We start from the raw sequence: 17,891 nt of genomic DNA, 5'->3' as shown, positions 1-17,891 counted from the left end.
TCTGCATTCTTGCCCCCTGTATCTCCATTCTTGCCTCTATGTCTCTCATCCTGTCCCCGTGTCTCCCATCCTGCCCCCTGGCCACGCTCCTGCAGCGATGTTCCCTCCATGCAGTTCAAGCGCGGACTCACCGATGAATGCATATGTCGGTGACATACGCGCTGACGTCAGCTGCTAGCCTCTGATTGGCTGGCGGCTTTTAACTATTGCCGTACAGGCCTGGGCCCAAACGGCAATAGACAAGTTCATGAAATGTCGAGCAAGACAAAATGATGCGCACCACTGCAGCACATATGCTGGATTAATTGTGCAAATCCAATCCGCTATATTGGCTGCCCAAATCAGACTCCTGGGTGACCACTCATGAAAAAGACAATAATGCAGTCCAATTTTTAAAACATCCAAGTCAGGAGAGTTGTTGATGGAACTGTAAGGGGGTAAGATATGATGTCTCTTATGCTTTCCTTCCCTCCGTCTTCAAGTTTCTAATGTTTACAGACGTGTTTTTATGACTATTCCCTCCGGTGCTGCTACATGTAAAACGATGTATTACCGCTCATTACTTATGGTATTGCCACTTGAATGTGTTACTATTGTATAGATAATTATATATATTCCCTCATGTTTTTGTAAGATAATACTGCATGTATATTATGTGTCAATTATGTATGTATGGCTAGGGAAAGTTAGTGCATCCTTTATTGTGACATTAGAGGAGGGCACTCTTAGTATATAGCTTCCCCATAGGCTGGGCAATTGTAATTATGTTGCGGGCCACTAGGTGGGGGTATACTAGTGGGGCCTGATAGTAGGTTCTTAGAGGGTTAATTGTAGGAGAGGCTGCCGAGAGTAAGGTTAGTGAGGAAGGGTGGTTTAGTCAGATGGAGCCAGGGTGCCCAAGAGTCCACATGGGCAGTAGGCCGGGACAGCTTGGCAGTCACGTAACGTTAAGTCGTTATTGTCCATGTTACCCATGGCCACTGCAGGTTTTAGCAGTGGGTCAGAACAGGAAAAGGAAGATGTGGCATCTTGCCACCTGGGCCAATGCTTTTAGGGCAGAAGTTGGCAGAACTAAAGAGATGAAAGGAGTTGACACTTCAACAAGATCGGTACAGACGGGCCGGATGGTTCATCGGGGGGTCACCAAACGTAGCGATTGATGAATTCATGTCTGGGGTGAAACAGGCTGAAGGAAATGTCATTGTAGTGAGGTCAGACCTGGAAGGAACTGTGAAGCTTTATAGTACGGTCCGGTCCAGGCGTGTACTGCACAGAAGTGACAGCAGGCAACGGAAAGATCAGAAAGCAAGTAAATGAGATGATGTACCATCTGTCGACAGGGGTGGATTAAGGGTAGCCAGGGCCCGGGGCAGTTCAGACTCTGTGGGCCCCCCTCGTCACGTGACGGGGGTCACGAATCGTAGAGCCACACTCTACATAGAGAATAATGGGGCTTCCAGCACCGACCTCCACCCGCAGAGCCACACTCCACATAGAGAATAATGGAGCCTCCAGCACCGACCTCCACCCGCAGAGCCACACTCCACATAGAGAATAATGGAGCCTCCAGCACCGACCTCCACCCGCAGAGCCGCACTCCACATAGAGAATAATGGGGAGCCTCCGGCACCGACCTCCACCCGCAGAGCCGCACTCCACATAGAGAATAATGGAGCCTCCAGCACCGACCTCCACCCGCAGAGCCGCACTCCACATAGAGAATAATGGAGCCTCCAGCACCGACCTCCACCCGCAGAGCCACACTCCACATAGAGAATAATGGAGCCTCCAGCACCGACCTCCACCCGCAGAGCCACACTCCACATAGAGAATAATGGAGCCTCCAGCACCGACCTCCACCCGCAGAGCCGCACTCCACATAGAGAATAATGGAGCCTCCAGCACCTACCTCCACCCGCAGAGCCGCACTCCACATAGAGAATAATGGAGCCTCCGGCACCGTCCTCCACCCGCAGAGCCACACTCCACATAGAGAATAATGGAGCCTCCAGCACCGATCTCCACCCGCAGAGCCGCACTCCACACAGAGAATAATGGAGCCTCCAGCACCTACCTCCACCCGCAGAGCCGCACTCCACATAGAGAATAATGGAGCCTCCAGCACCGATCTCCACCCGCAGAGCCGCACTCCACATAGAGAATAATGGAGCCTCCAGCACCTACCTCCACCCGCAGAGCCGCACTCCACATAGAGAATAATGGAGCCTCCGGCACCGACCTCCACCCGCAGAGCCACACTCCACATAGAGAATAATGGAGCCTCCAGCACTGATCTCCACCCGCAGAGCCGCACTCCACATAGAGAATAATGGAGCCTCCAGCACCTACCTCCACCCGCAGAGCCGCACTCCACATAGAGAATAATGGGGCCTCCAGCACCGACCTCCACCCCCAGAGCCGCACTCCACATAGAGAATAATGGAGCCTCCAGCACCGACCTCCACCCGCAGAGCCACACTCCACATAGAGAATAATGGAGCCTCCAGCACCGATCTCCACCCGCAGAGCCGCACTCTACATAGAGAATAATGGAGCCTCCAGCACCGACCTCCACCCTCAGAGCCACACTCCAGATAGAGAATAATAGAGCCTCCAGCACCGACCTCCACCCGCAGAGCCACACTCCACATAGAGAATAATGGAGCCTCCAGCACCGATCTCCACCCGCAGAGCCGCACTCCACATAGAGAATAATGGAGCCTCCAGCACCGACCTCCACCCTCAGAGCCACACTCCACATAGAGAATAATGGAGCCTCCAGCACCGACCTCCACCCGCAGAGCCACACTCCACATAGAGAATAATGGAGCCTCCAGCACCGATCTCCACCCGCAGAGCCGCACTCCACATAGAGAATAATGGAGCCTCCAGCACCGACCTCCACCCGCAGAGCCGCACTCCACATAGAGAATAATGGAGCCTCCAGCACCTACCTCCACCAGCAGAGCCGCACTCCACATAGAGAATAATGGAGCCTCCAGCACCGACCTCCACCCGCACTCCACATAGAGAATAATGGAGCCTCCAGCACCGACCTCCACCCGCACTCCACATAGAGAATAATGGAGCCTCCAGCACCGACCTCCACCCGCAGAGCCACACTCCACATAGAGAATAATGGAGCCTCCGGCACCGACCTCCACCCGCAGAGCCGCACTCCACATAGAGAATAATGGGGCCTCCAGCACCGACCTCCACCTGCAGAGCCGCACTCCACATAGAGAATAATGGAGCCTCCAGCACTGACCTCCACCCACAGAGCCGCACTCCACATAGAGAATAATGGAGCCTCCAGCACTGACCTCCACCCGCACTCCACATAGAGAATAATGGGGCCTCCAGCACTGACCTCCACCCGCAGAGCCGCACTCCACATACATGGCTGCTCTCAGTGCTCTGTGCTGTGCGCACAGGACCTGTGATGAGGTCACAGGAGGGGAGGAGACAGGGGTCACATGATCGGGGGCCCTGACACCTTACTTCCTGTGATCTCATCACAAGCCTTTGCACGCTACCAGCAGCACCAGCGTTCAGGCTACTTGTAGATGCTGCTGGTAGCAGAGCACATAATGCCGCCCCCACGGTCACTCACTTTTAGGTGGGGAGAAGATGGAGTGCCATTGCAGCAGCCAGCAGGAATGTGGTGGGGGCCCCCTTAGAAGCTCTTGTGGTGGGGGCCCCGGGGCTGAAGCCCCGCCTGCCCTGCCTATAATCCGGCCCTGCGCGGTGGCGGATTATAATGGGGCAATTTACTGGCCTGGGCTGTGGGCCCCTTAACCCCACTGGGCCCGGGACAACTGCCCAAATTGACCTCATTATAATCCGCCACTGTCTGTCGATGTAACATGCAAAATCCTAAGTAAAGAAAGTGTTAAAGTTATCTCGGATTGTGTCTCCATTGATATGAGTTGCCTAGAAGAGGGACCGTTATGGCCTGGGAAGTGCCCGGGTGAAGATGTATCTGGAGATGCAGGTATGCCAAGGAGCATAGTATTGTTTCACGTAGGGGAAGGGCTGGGTGCTGCTGCCACCAGAGTACAAGTCATGACTAAGGTCCTGGCCCTCCCTTACACTTGGCGTAGTCGGCAGGATGTCGACACCGTGCAGCGAGGAAGTGCTGCAATTGATGAGCTTGAGAAAGATGAAGTTTAGCAGGATGCAGTTGCCTTGCCATGTGAAGAAGTTGCTGAAGAAGATGAGGAAAAAGTGTGTGCGATGGCTGCCTCACTGGAAGATGACCAGCAGAAGGAACCAAAGCTAAAACTTGCTGATGATGAGGAAAACACTGAAATTGTCTACTGTTAACTATTTGACCATACCGGACTTGACCATTGCATCTGATTTGACTGATTGAAGAAAAACTAACCCTTTCACAGTAACTAAGATGGCAGCGGAGAGAATAGAGGGAAAAGATAGAGAAGAATAAGTAAACAACGAGAACCGCGTCCTTCGTGGGCATTGCCGTCACTCTTTGGTGCCAAACCGTGCCTGTCAATATGGCCGGGTCCGCCCCTGGTGGGAGCAACTAAACAAAAAGGAGACTTCGCTCCTTGCTACTGATCAGCAATGGAGGGGAGGGGCGACTGGAAAGAGCAAGCGTCCGGCCTCCAACAGCCAGCGAAGAGCCAGCAGAGGCCCCCCCACTTATCCAACTTTAGAGTTGCCTTGACCCCAGAGTGTCCAACTGGCAAAGATATCATCTGTCTGGAGGCGGAATGCTGGTGGTGCGGAACCAACGGAGCAGCCTCGGGCCCGAGGATCGGGCGAACCGAAATACCCCCTGTTAACTCAGCGAGGACGGGAGCCAAAAGTTTCTCAGAAGGGACCAGAAACAACAACCGCCCTGGAAGAACCAGAGCCGAAAGCCAAGTATGAGCTGGAGATCAATTTGCCAGCAGCAGAGTACGCAGACGCACCCATAGAAGGATCCCGTAGTTCTGGGACGGGCCTGGCCAGCGTTCTTGAGCAGGAAAGGGTGAGTGCACTTCAGCTCTCGACCCCGGAGTGAAGTTCCTCCCTGGGTCCCTCGCTTTGGAAGCTGGTGTATGGCCCCTCAACCCTGAAGGGTGGTCTGTGCCTCTACCCCGTACCCCAGATGCCCGGCCTGTCATTTGGTTTCCCATCCCAGGTAGTGAGCCCCTGCAGAGCAGTCCAAAGCCTCACGATCATATCTCAGCCCACCAGATTTAGGCGGCGCAGTTAGCCCCGTTATCCCAGGTCCATGAACGGCCAGGTTTTGCCCTCTCCTGTCATTGTGCCGACAGGAGGACACGACACCTGTGGCTACAGGGTCATTTACTGGAGCACGGGCTTGGAGCCTGATGTGCAGTGGCACGGGTCACATGCCGTTGAACTGTAAATATGTCTGGGGAAAAAAAAGGAGTTGTGCTTGATGCATCATAGGAAGATGTATTGGGACTGTTCAGTGTCCCTGTGGGCAAAGGAGCCCTGAAGCACCAAAACGTTGGTGCAGCGTAGCTAGTAAGGGCCACAGTTGAACTGTGGTTTTCCCCCATGAAACTGTTTATGTTCCATTCTGCTGGAAATAGGAGAGGCTGTCTCTTTAGCTGGAGGCCTCTGGAAAGTCTGTACTCCCCTCAAGGAAAGGGGGACCATCTATCCTAGGACTGCCTTTCTTTGCAACCCTGAAAGACTGGGAATCTGGAGTGTTATTTGTGCACCATAGACTGCAGTGCATTCTGGACACGGCCTACATTAAGCCAAATAACTTGTGGTTCTTTTGATGGTTTTCTTGCGGTTTTTATTGATGGTTTTTGTATCATGCCTTGGTTGGGGACGACCAAGTTTAAGGAAATGAGGAGTGTATGGGGGATAAGATATGATGTCTCTTATGCTTCCCTTCCCTCTGACTGTCTTCCAGTTTCTAATGTTTACAGACGTGTTTTTATGATTATTGCCTGTGGTACTGCTACATGTACAGTATAACAATGTATTACCGCTTATAACTTATGATATTGCTACTTGAAAGTGTTACCATTGTATAGATAATTGTATATATTCCCTCATGTTTTTGTAAGATAATACTGCATGTATATTATGTGTCATTTATGTATGTATGGTTAGGGAAAGTGATTGCATCCTTTATTGTTACATTAGAGGAGGGCACTCTTAGTATATAATTTCCCCATAGGCTGGGTAGTTGTAATTATGCTGCGGGCCACTAGGTGGGGGTATACTAGTGGGGCCTGATAGTAGGTTCTTAGAGGGTTAATTGTAGGAGAGGCTGCCGAGAGTAAGGTTAGTGAGGAAGGGTGGTTTAGTCAGATGGGGCCAGGGTGCCGAAGAATCCACATGGGCTATAGGCCCGAACAGCTTGGCAGTCACGTAATGTTAAGTCATTATTGCCCACGTTATCCACGGCCACTGCAGGTCTTAGCAGTGGGTCAGAACAGTAAAAGGAAGATGTGGCATCTTGCCACCTGGGCCAGAAGTTGACGGGACTAAGGAGATGAAAGGAGTTGGCACTTCGATGAGATCAGTACAGACGGGTCGGATGCTTCACCGGGGGGTCACCAAACGTAGTGATTGATGAATTCATGTCTGGGGCGAAACATGCTGAAGGAAATGTCATTGTAGTGAGGTCAGACCTGGAAGGAACTGGGAAGCTTTATAGTACAGTCCGGTCCGGGCATGTACTGCACAGAAGTGACAGCAAACAAGGGAAAGATCAAAAAGCAAGTAAATGTGGATGTAACGTGTGAAATCCTAAGTAATGAAAGTGTTAACGTTGTCTCAGACTGTGTCTCCATTGATGTGAGTCATCTAGAAGAGGGACCATTATGGCCTGGGAAGTGCCCGGGTGAAGATGTATCTTGTTAGATACTATTGTTTCGTGTAAAGGAAGGGCTGGGAGCAGCTGCCACCAGAGTACAGGTCACGACTACGGTCCTCAGCCTCCTTTACAGAACAACCACCAACAACTCTCCTGGCCTGGATGTTTTAAAAATTGCCAAAATAAAGTGAGATTTTAAGGACGGTGAATGCCACTCTTTTTCTACTTGCTACATGAACCACACGGCAATAGAGTTTAACTCAACCTGCGTCTCGGACGCAGGTTCAGTTTCAGCACCAACAGAATCCTGCCTCTGGAGCCCGATGACCAGAAAAGACAGGGCCCGATGTGGACCCCCTCTGCTGATCGGGACCTATACGCCAGTCAAGGCCGTAATGGCCTGATGGTGGCCCTATGTGGACCTGCTCCTTCATGTGGCCACGCCTCTCCCATCCACTGCCACAGAGGATAGATAGATAGATAGTACATCTTTTTTGGAGGAAAAATCTTATAATCAAAAAAAATACAGTAATTACATCAGGGTTTATGCTCATTTTTGTTTCTTGCAGGTTTGGTCAGACACACATGAACAGATTCAGCTCACATTGTGCTGTCCTAATATGAGCTAGCTGTACACTAGGTTTTCATTGCAAATTTAAGCAGCTGCTCCCCCCAGTGTTTCAAAGTGGAAATACTAAACCTTTTTCAATTATTTTTTCTATTTGGCATCATTAAAAACAAATGATAATATATATATAAAAAAAATTTAAACAGAGGGGAATAATTCTAAAACAAACCAAAAAGGACAAGAGATAATTGAAAGAGAAGAGGTCATCCTTTAACCCCTTAACACCAGGACTTGTTTTCGTTTTTGCGTTTTCGTGTTTTGCTAAACTTCTTCCCAAAGCCAAAACTTTTGCATTTTTCAGTTAATATGGCCATGTTAGGGCTTGTTTTTTGCGGGACACGTTTTGCTTCTGAACAACACCATTGGTTTTAGCATAACGTGTACTGGAAAGCGGGAAAAAAATCCAAGTGCGGTAAAATTGCAAAAAAAAATAAGTGCAATTCTAGTTTATGGTTAAAAAAAAGTGCAATCCCACACTTGTTTTTGGTTTTGCTTTTTTACTAGGTTTGCTAAATGCTAAAACTGACCTGCTATTATGATTCTTATGATTCTCCATGTCATTGTGAGTTCATAGACACCAAACATGTCTAGGTTCTTTTTTATCTATGTGGTGAAAAAAAATTCCAAACTTTGTTAAAAAAAAAAATTTGCGCCATTTTCTGATACCTGTAGCTTCTTCACTTTTTGTTGTCTCAGGTTGGGTCAAGGCTTATTTTTGCAGGCCGAGCTGACGTTTTTAATGATACCATTTTGATGCAGATACGAATTTTTTTCACCTGTTATTGCATTTTAATGCGATGTCGTAGCGACCAAAAAAACGTAATTCTGGGGTTTTGACTTTTTTTCTCGCTACGCCATTTAGTTATCATGTTAATCCTTTTTTTATTGATAGATCGGGCGATTCTGAACGAGCAATACCAAATATGTGAATGTTTGAGTTTTTTATTGCTTTATTTTGAAATTTTTTATATTTTAAAAACTTTTTTTTTTACTTCTAGCATGCTTCAATAGTCTCTATGGGAGACTAGAAGCTGCCATAACCTGATCAGCTCTGCTACATACAGGCGATGATCAGATCGCCTGTCTGTAGCAGAATTGCTGACTTGCCATGAGCGCCGACCATCAGGCGGCGCTCATAGCACTCTGGCATTGACCACCATAGAGTTTTGCAGGTCATGCCAACCCATTGGTGACCTGCAATCACGTGGAGGGTCACCGATGGGCAGATTTCCGACGCGTTTGCTTGAAGTGCATGTTAAATACCGCTGTTAGAGTTTGACAGTGGCATTTAATGAGTTAATAGCCATGAGTGGACCGCAATTCCAACCGAGGCTGTTCCAGGCACATGTCAGCTGTTCAAAACAGCTGACTTATGCCAGGAAAGATGTGGGCTCAGCGCCGGAGCCCACATCAAAGGCATTGTGTCCGACATCAGCGTATTATTATGCCAGATGTCGGAAAGGGGTTAAAAAGAGACAAAACTTGTTCAACTGTTGCTGTATAGTCGAATGGTTAATTGCTTTACCCATTATGAACTGCTTTGCTGAAAGTGCCTCTCTCTGGAAAAGAAAGTTTTTCTGTTCATCTCTTATTGCAGCCTGCCACGAAACCTGTGACGGTTCATAAATCAGTAGACTACAGCTCTGGCAAAAATTAAGAGACCACTGCACAGTTTTATAAAAATCAGCTTCTCTCCATGTCTGACAGTCATTCCATTTCAGTGTCAGTTGAATTCCCACCAGAGTACACCTCATTCTACTTAATGTGCTTCTTATTAGATGATCACCTGAACCAAATCTTATTTAACGAAGGAAAGTACAGGGTGGGCCATTTATATGGATACACCTAAATAAAATGGGAATGGTTGGTGACCCAGATCGCCACACTGAATTTGCAGAATGGACAAAACAAAAATTGGAACAGGACCCTCAGTTTACACAGAACATTATGTTCAGTGATGAGGCAAACTTTTTCGGGTTGGCCATTTATATGGATAAACCTAAATAAAATGGAAATAGTGACAGTTTTCTTGTGTAGGGTGTCTTGCACTGAAATCTGCTGCAATGACCTGGGTATTGCGTTCACCAGACATCAACACAATTTCTATCTGCTCCTCACGTGTTAACCTCTGCGACATGTCAGTGGCTGTAAACAAAGAGAAACTTGTAAGTAACTCATGAAAGAATAGAGTTACATTAAAACCAAGCACACTATTGTTTTTCTTGTGAAATTCTCAATAAGTTTGATGTGTCACATGACCCTCTTCCCATTGCAAAAAATAAAGTTGGATCCAAAATTGCCGACTTCAAAATAGCCACCATGGTCACTACCCATCTTGAAAAGTTTTCCCCCTCCCATATACTAATGTGACACAAACAGGAAGTCGATATCACCAACCATTCCCATTTTATTTAGGTGTATCCATATAAATGGCTCACCCTGTATAAAAAAAAACCTGCTGTGGTGTTCACAATCCTCTTTCAATAGGGTAAGCTGGAGGTCAAAACAAGTGCTAGTAATATCCCAAAAGTATTAGGAATGAAAAAATAACTTTTAACCATGCCAAAAGAGTTGAAAAGAAATGTCTTAAGTGAGGAAAAGAAGGGCTCAATTCTGCCTTTACTAGCAGAGGGATACAGTGAGCGTCATGTTGCCTCCATCCTTAAAATTTCTAAAACAGCAGTCCATTACAACAAGGTCAAGCAGCAGACATTGGGGACAACAAAGCTACAGACCAGCAGAGAGTGAAAACGACTCTCCACTGACCAAGATGACAGTCATCTTACTCGAATGTCACGCAGCAACCCCAGGATGACATCAAGTGACCTACAAAAGGAATGACAAATGACAGCTGGGGCGAAGTGCATGACAAGAACAGTTCGTAACAGGCTCCTAGAGGCAGAGCTAAAGTCATGTAAAACTAGAAAATAGTCTTTCATCAATGAGAAGCAAAGGAAAGCCAGGCTGAAGTTTGCCAAAGGCCATAAGGATTGGACCATAGAGGACTGAAGTAAGGTAATCTTCTCTGATGAGTCTAATTTTCAGCTTTGCCCAACACCTGGTCGTCTAATGGTTAGACGGAGACCTGGAGGGACATACAAGCCACAGTGTCTTGCACCCACTGTAAAATTTGGTGGAGGATCGGTGATGATCTGCGGATGCTTCAGCAAGGCTGGAATTGGGCAGGTTAATCTTTGCGAAGGACATATGAATCAAACCGAATACAAGGTTGTCCTGGAAAAGCAGTTGATTCCTTCTGCTCAGGCAACGTTCCCCAATTCTGAGGACTGCTTTTTCCAGCAGGACAATGCGCCATGCGACAGCTAGGTCAATCAATGTGTGGATGAAGGACCACTACATCAAATCCCTGTCATGGCCAACCCAATCTCCAGACCTGAACCCTATTGAAAACCTCTGGAATGTAATCAAGAGGAAGATGGATAGTCACTAGCCATCAAACAAAGAACTGCTTAAATTTTTGTACCAGGAGTGACATAAGGTCACCCAAAAGCAGTGTGAAAGACTGATGGAAAGCATGCCAAGATGCATGAAAGCTGTGATTAAAAATCATTCCTGAGACCATTTCTCATTTTCTAAATATTAATACAAAATTCGAAGACATGTTGTCAGTAGTTTATAGAATAAAAGAGCAATTTACATTTTACTCAAAAATATAACTATAAAGAGAAAAATCAGACAAAATGAAAATTTTGCAGTGGTCTCTTCATTTTTGCCAGAGCTTTATATTCAAATAGCAGCAATATGCTTTATACAGTGGCGAAAATAAGTATTTGATTCAATGCCCATTTTGCAAGTTTTCCCACCTACAAAGAATGGAGAGGTCTGTAATTTCTATTGTAGGTACACTTCAACTGTGAGGGGCAGAATCTTAAAAAAATACAGAAAATCACATTGCTTGATTTTTACATAATTAATTTGCATAATTAATTTGCATTCTATCGTGTGAAATAAGTATTTGATACAATGGAAAAACAGAACTTAATATTTGGCACAGAAATCATTGTTTGCAATTACAGAGGTCAGATGTTTCCTGTAGTTCTTAACCAAGTTTGCATATGCTGCAGCAGGGGTTTTGGCCCACTCCTCCATACAGATCTTATCCAGATCTTTCAGGTTTTTGGGCTGTTGTTGGGTAACATTGAGTTTCAGCTCACTCCAAAGATTTTCTATTGGGTTCAGGTCTGGAGACTGACTAGGCCACTCAAGGACACAGAAATGTTTCTTACAGAACCACTCTTTAGTTGCCCTGGCTGTGTGTTTCGGGTCATTGTCATGTTGGAAAACCCAGCCACAACCCATCTTCAATGCTCTTACTGAGGGAGGGAGGTGGTTGGACAAAATCTTGAGATACATGACCCTATCCTGCCTCCCTCTAATATGCTGCAGTAGTCCTGTCACCTTTGCAGAAAAGCACCCCCAAAATATGATGTTTGCCCCACCATGGTTCACGGTTGAGACAATGTTCTTGGGTTTGTACTCATCATCCTTCTTCCTCCAAACCCGGCGAATGGAGATGATACTAAAAAGAACTATTTTGGTCTCATCTAAACACTTAACCTCCCATTTCTCCTCTGCATCTTCCAGATTGTCATTGGTGAACTTCAAACGGGCCTGGACATGTGCTAACGTGAGCAGGGGGACCGTGCATACCCTACTGGATATTAATCCATTAAGGCGTAATGTGTTACTAACAGTAATGTTTGAGATTGTGGTCCCAGCTCTCTTCAGGTCATTGTCCAGGGCCTTCCTTGTAGTTCTGGGCTGATTCCTGACCTTTCTCACAATCATCCTTATGACACAAGGCGAGATCTTGCACTGAGCCCCAGACCAAGGAAGATTAACAGTCATCTTGTGTATCTTCCATTTTCTAATAAATGTGTAAGGAGAAGAGCCGAGTCAGGCGTACCTTTTCTGTGAAGGAGGCAGAACCATCGGGGCTGTCACCTGTGTTGCATGGGGGAAGACAAAAGGCCCCGGACCGTCCTCTGCACTCAGTTTTAGCGGGCGTGGCTAAGCTAAAAAAAGCAGTCTTGGAGTGAAAGTGCAGCGTGTAGGGGGACTGTGTCAGCGTTCCAACCTCGGGGCATCACAATAGAGCAGGCCCGATCCAGATAGGCCTCAGTGTCACTGCAGGATACATACCACAGAGACCGGTATTGACACCACTGACAACGCTTATACCGCCAGAACTGCTGACACCGCCCACTTTGAGCCGTAAGGCCCGTGTTGGACACTTGGACATGCGCCTTACTCGGTAGGAAAGCCGGTGACCCCCTGTGGACAGGGGCCTGTTAAGCCTGCATATAACCGCCATGAGGCATTTTCCTCTGCACGGGAAAGGGACTCCTTCCTCTCCTTCCCTCCATCATCCGGACACAGGACCAATGCCAGAACCATGAGGAATCATCACCCACTCCAGGATCCAGGACGTCATCATCTCCAGGACGCCGATGGATTTCATACGCGCCATGACCTTGATGCCAACGCCTACACCCAGGACTCCAACTACTGAAGTTGCTGGCTAGATAAGTTTATCATCTTTGAGCTGTTTGCCTAATATACTTGCTACCGTCCCCTTTTTGAGGTTAAAATACCCCTATTTAAACCTGCCATTTCCCCCACTTCTCCCGGCAAGGAGTATCTACTGTATTATTAAACCCCCTTTAACCATTGCCCTGTCTTGGTCCGTTACTGCATCCTGCTTTCCTGCTAGAACCCTTCAAATGTACCAACAGTTGTTGCCTTCTCATCAAGCTGCTTGCCTATTGTGCTATATATCTTTATTGAGTTTATCAAAAACATATAAAAAACATATAAAAAGCAGAGATCATGGAGAGAAAGAATCAGCGGGTAAGTAAACAAAATATAACACTGTCTCATAACATAATCCCAAAATACACTGCTCAAAAAAAATAAAGGGAACACTCAAACAACAGAATATAACTCCAAATAAATCAAACTTTTGTGAAATCAAACTGTCCAATTAGAAAGCAAGACTGATTGACAATCAATTTCACATGCTGTTGTGCAAATGGAATAGACAACAGATGGAAATTATTGGCAATTATCAAGGCACCCTCAATAAAGGAGTGGCTCTACAGGTGGAGACCACAGACCACATCTCAGTACCAATGCTTTCTGGCTCATTGTCATGGTCACGTGTAACTGGACACACCGCCTCCAGCAGGGCGAACTTAAATAATAGAATGTGCAGCCGGATACACCGCCTCCAGCAGGCGAATTTCAGTAGTACATGTATGTCTGGATACACCGCCTCCAGCAGGGCGAATTTCAGAATAAAGGGGAAAACCAGGAAAACAATTACAATGGTGGCCCTGCGATAGGGAACAGAGACATGGAGACCTCCTGCACTCCCCTGAGTCAGTGTCTCTACACTCCTAACGATCCCTAGGCCGGTTCCACACCGAGCGCCAATCAGGATACCTGAAATCCCTAGCTCGCCCTGAACCAATCCCTTACTAGTAAAGTGGACGGTGCAGAAACTAATCCCACCACTGCACTAAAACACACATTGAGGAAAGTGACAAACAGGGAAACACCACTTAGCTTTGCTCTGCTGCTAATGCTCCCAGCAACAGAGTCCGACACCTGAGTGCATCTTTTCCTCCAACCGGATCCAACACCTGAGTGCAGCTTTCCAGCAACAGAGTTCCGCATCTGAGTGCAGCTTTACAGCCAAAGAGTCCAGCATCCGAGTGCAGCTTTACAGCAACAGAGTCCAGCATCTGAGTGCAGCTCTCTTCCAGCAACAGAGACCAGCATCAGAGTGCAGCTTTCACCATAGCTGCCACTCCACCAAGCTTTGCAAGAACTCCTCGCTGACACCATAGCTGCCACTCCACCAAGCTTTGCAAGAACTCCTCGCTGACACCATTGCTGCCACTCCAGAATTCTGACTGAACTGCCCGGGACTCTTCTCAAGTTCCTTCCTTCACCAAGGATGGTTGCAAAAGACCAATATTACCAACCGTGATTGCAACCACCTTACATTCTTTTATAGGTAAAAGCCAGCAATCACACCTGCTTCATAATCACATGCTCTAAACTAAAGTAACCAGAGTGGAATGACCCTAACGGCCACCGGGGGCAAAACTAGAACTGAAACCACCACAGTGCAATGACCCTAATGGCCACCGGGGGCAAAACTATCTTTAAGCACACAGCTCAAAGGAAAAAAAGGTTACTTATTCAAAACCTGTCATATCCAACCTGGATCATGACACTGATGTTTTGGACATTTTTGAATGTTGGTTGTGCTTTCACACTCATGGTAGCATGAGACGGACTCTACAGTACAACCCACACAAGTGGCTCAGGTAGTGCAGCTCATCCAGGATGGCACATCAATGCGAGCTGTGGCAAGAAGGTTTGCTGTGTCTGTCATCGTAGTGTCCAGAGGTTGGAGGCGCTACCAGGAGACAGGCCAGTACACCAGGAGACATGGAGGGGGCCAAAGGAGGGCAAAAACCCAGCAGCAGGACCGCTACCTCAACCTTTGTGCAAGAAGGAACAGGAGGAGCACTACCAGAGTCCTGCAAAATGACCTCCAGTAGGTCACAAATGTGCATGTGTCTGCACAAACGGTTAGAAACCAACTCCATGAGGATGGTCTGAGGGCCCGACATCCACAGATGCTCACAGCCCAACACCGTGTGGCCCTCCAAAGAGATGCCACCCCACACTATTACTGACCCACTGCCTCCAACCTCTGGACACTATGCTGACAGACACAGCAAACCTTCTTGCCACAGCTCGCAGTGATGTGCCATCCTGGATGTGCTGCACTACCTGAGCCACTTGTGTGGGTTGTAGAGTCCGTCTCATGCTACCACGAGTGTGAAAGCACAACCAACATTCAAAAGTAACCAAAATATCAGCAAGAAAGCATTGGTGCTGAGATGTGGTCTGTGGTCCCCACCTGCAGAAACACTCCTTTATTGAGGGTGTCTTGATAATTGTAAATTAAAATGACTAATAGTATGTGTCACCCAAATGTGATTTAAGATATCAATAAAAATGCTAGTTTAGTGGTTAGTCCCTAAAAAGAAAAGAGACCACCTAAATGCATCGTACAGGATATAAAATCTTACCTAATGGTCTATAACAGGTAACTTAGAAAATTAGGAAGGGGAAAGGGAAATTTGTGCTCACCAAAATAGTCCTGTAAGCCGGTCGTGCCTAGGGATCAAATGGCTGACCACCATGTGTTGCAAACATGAAGAGAGAAGGAAGATCCGGCACTGGAGACTTAATAAAATCCACAATAAGTTTTATTCACATAATTTCATGAGGAAGAACCTGGTGTAAGGTTCGAAACGCGTCAGGCGTGGGGGGTCTGTTTTCCCCTTTATGGTTTTATCATGAAATTATGTGAATAAAACTTATCGTGGATTTTATTAAGTCTCCAGTGCCGGATCTTCCTTCTCTCTTCATGTTTATAACAGGTAACAATTTATCTAAAGGATACAGCAATAGTTAACAGATCAGCACATAAATGCCGTAGCCAATTGCACACATATATTCATACCTAGACCAAAAAAACATATATTTATGGCCACAATAATGACAGTAGGTGAGATATAAATAAATAAGAAAGGAACAATCTCACCAAAATAGATGGAGGGCTGGGAATCTCCAAGGATTCTCTGTGTGGTCACAGGAAAGTAGCGATGGGAAGACAATACCCTGTCAAATCCCTAAAAGGCTAATCGTCATCTGATCCCCAAACTCCCGCCCTGACAAGGGCAGTCCACAGCTCACCCTATATTGCACATGCCCTGCACTTTCCCTTAAAGGGGTGTCCCAATGCGTTTCACCCAAGTAACTCTTCGGGGGACTAACTTGTTATAAAGTGCCATAGTGCTATAACTCGAGAGACATGAATCCTCCTACTCTCAATGCTGTCTGCAGAAAGTGGAGGAAAGAGGGCATATTTATATTATAGCTTCATGTGAGATAACACAGAATCATTATCACCTGTCGCCGCAATCAATTACCTCACATATTCGCTCCCCATATCTATATGAAAGATCATGCTTTGCTGGCGTCCTGGTCATCCACCATTAATCACTTGCACTTCTGACCCGTGGAAAGCACGCCAGCAAAAGTGAACACCCACTAAGGCGTTAGCCCCGCCTCCAGTGACGTACACTCACGGAGCACACCAAAAAGATGTGCCCCACTTCTGGTGACGTCCACTCACGGAGCACACGAAAGAGATCTGCCCCACTTCCGGTGACGTCCACTCACGGAGCACACCAAGAAGATGTGTCCCACTTCCGGTCAGCGAAACATACGCTGACAAGTACAGCCTCCGTGGCGCACCAAAAAGATGTGCTCCACCTCTGGTGACGTCCACTCACGGAGCACACCAAAAAGATGTGCTCCGATTACAGTCAGCAGGACGTACGCTGGCAAATGCAGCCTCATATGACTTCCAATACCGTCACCCTGTTAGGTGCAATGATATATGGAGTTCATCTTCCGGTATCAGCAACATAAGTCGGAAGACAGTGGTCCACCTAACATAAAGCACCACGTTACTTATGGAAATTCAAGCAAAGGGATTTATACATTCTGCATGATATAATAGAGGGAGTTAGAATTCCAATCTTTAAAACATAGGCAGAAAAACAGGAGACCACACAGATCACAAATGGAACTCTAATATAAACTCCCTCTCATCACTGATCGGGAGCGTGCAATTCATGTCTATCACAAAATACCCCATTTATTATCCATCATACAAATAGATCAAGTAAGTTAGACTGTGCACTTTCAATTAAGCTAATAGGGCTGATGCTTTGCAAGGAAATAATGTTGGGAGACAGAGGCTCAAGAAGTGCTCTGTCACATCCAGAGCACTTAATGCCTCATTTGTATATGAATGAAAATTCTATTTTTTCCGGAATACAGTAACAGATAGAAGATATAAAGGTGTCAATAGATTTTGTTTTCAAGGATCTGCATGCCAATATATACAATTTGGGAGGGGGTGATTTTACTGATACTTTACCTTTAACCACTTTGTTTGCCCAAACTGAATGCATAGTCTGTTATGAGCCACATGATTTCCCTCTCCTTTCCAAAGTTTCACTCTGTAAACATGAGATGTCTTTAAATGGAGACTTGAGATTGGTAATGAGTCACTTGTTAGGAAACTATATAAAACCACATTGCTCTTTACTGTGAGTTGTTTTACAGAACAGTGGCCATTGTCCATTGGCATACAAAGATATCATGAGGCCCCATAACTAAAGGCTGTATTGGCCACCCCCCCAAAAAAAAAGTTCAGCAAAGTAGGCAGGATTATCATGGCACATAGGCACACCCATAGAAGGCATACAATCTGACTTTTAAACACTGGGAAAGGGAAATGTATTGTGGTCTATATGCATAAATAGTGCC

This window comes from Dendrobates tinctorius, unplaced genomic scaffold (genome assembly GCF_039654945.1).
Source record: "Dendrobates tinctorius isolate UK_male_01 unplaced genomic scaffold, ASM3965494v1 ptg000004l, whole genome shotgun sequence".
Classification (NCBI taxonomy): Eukaryota; Metazoa; Chordata; class Amphibia; order Anura; family Dendrobatidae; genus Dendrobates; species Dendrobates tinctorius.
The sequence above is the reverse complement of the archived record's forward strand: the minus strand, read 5'-3'. Positions refer to the sequence as shown.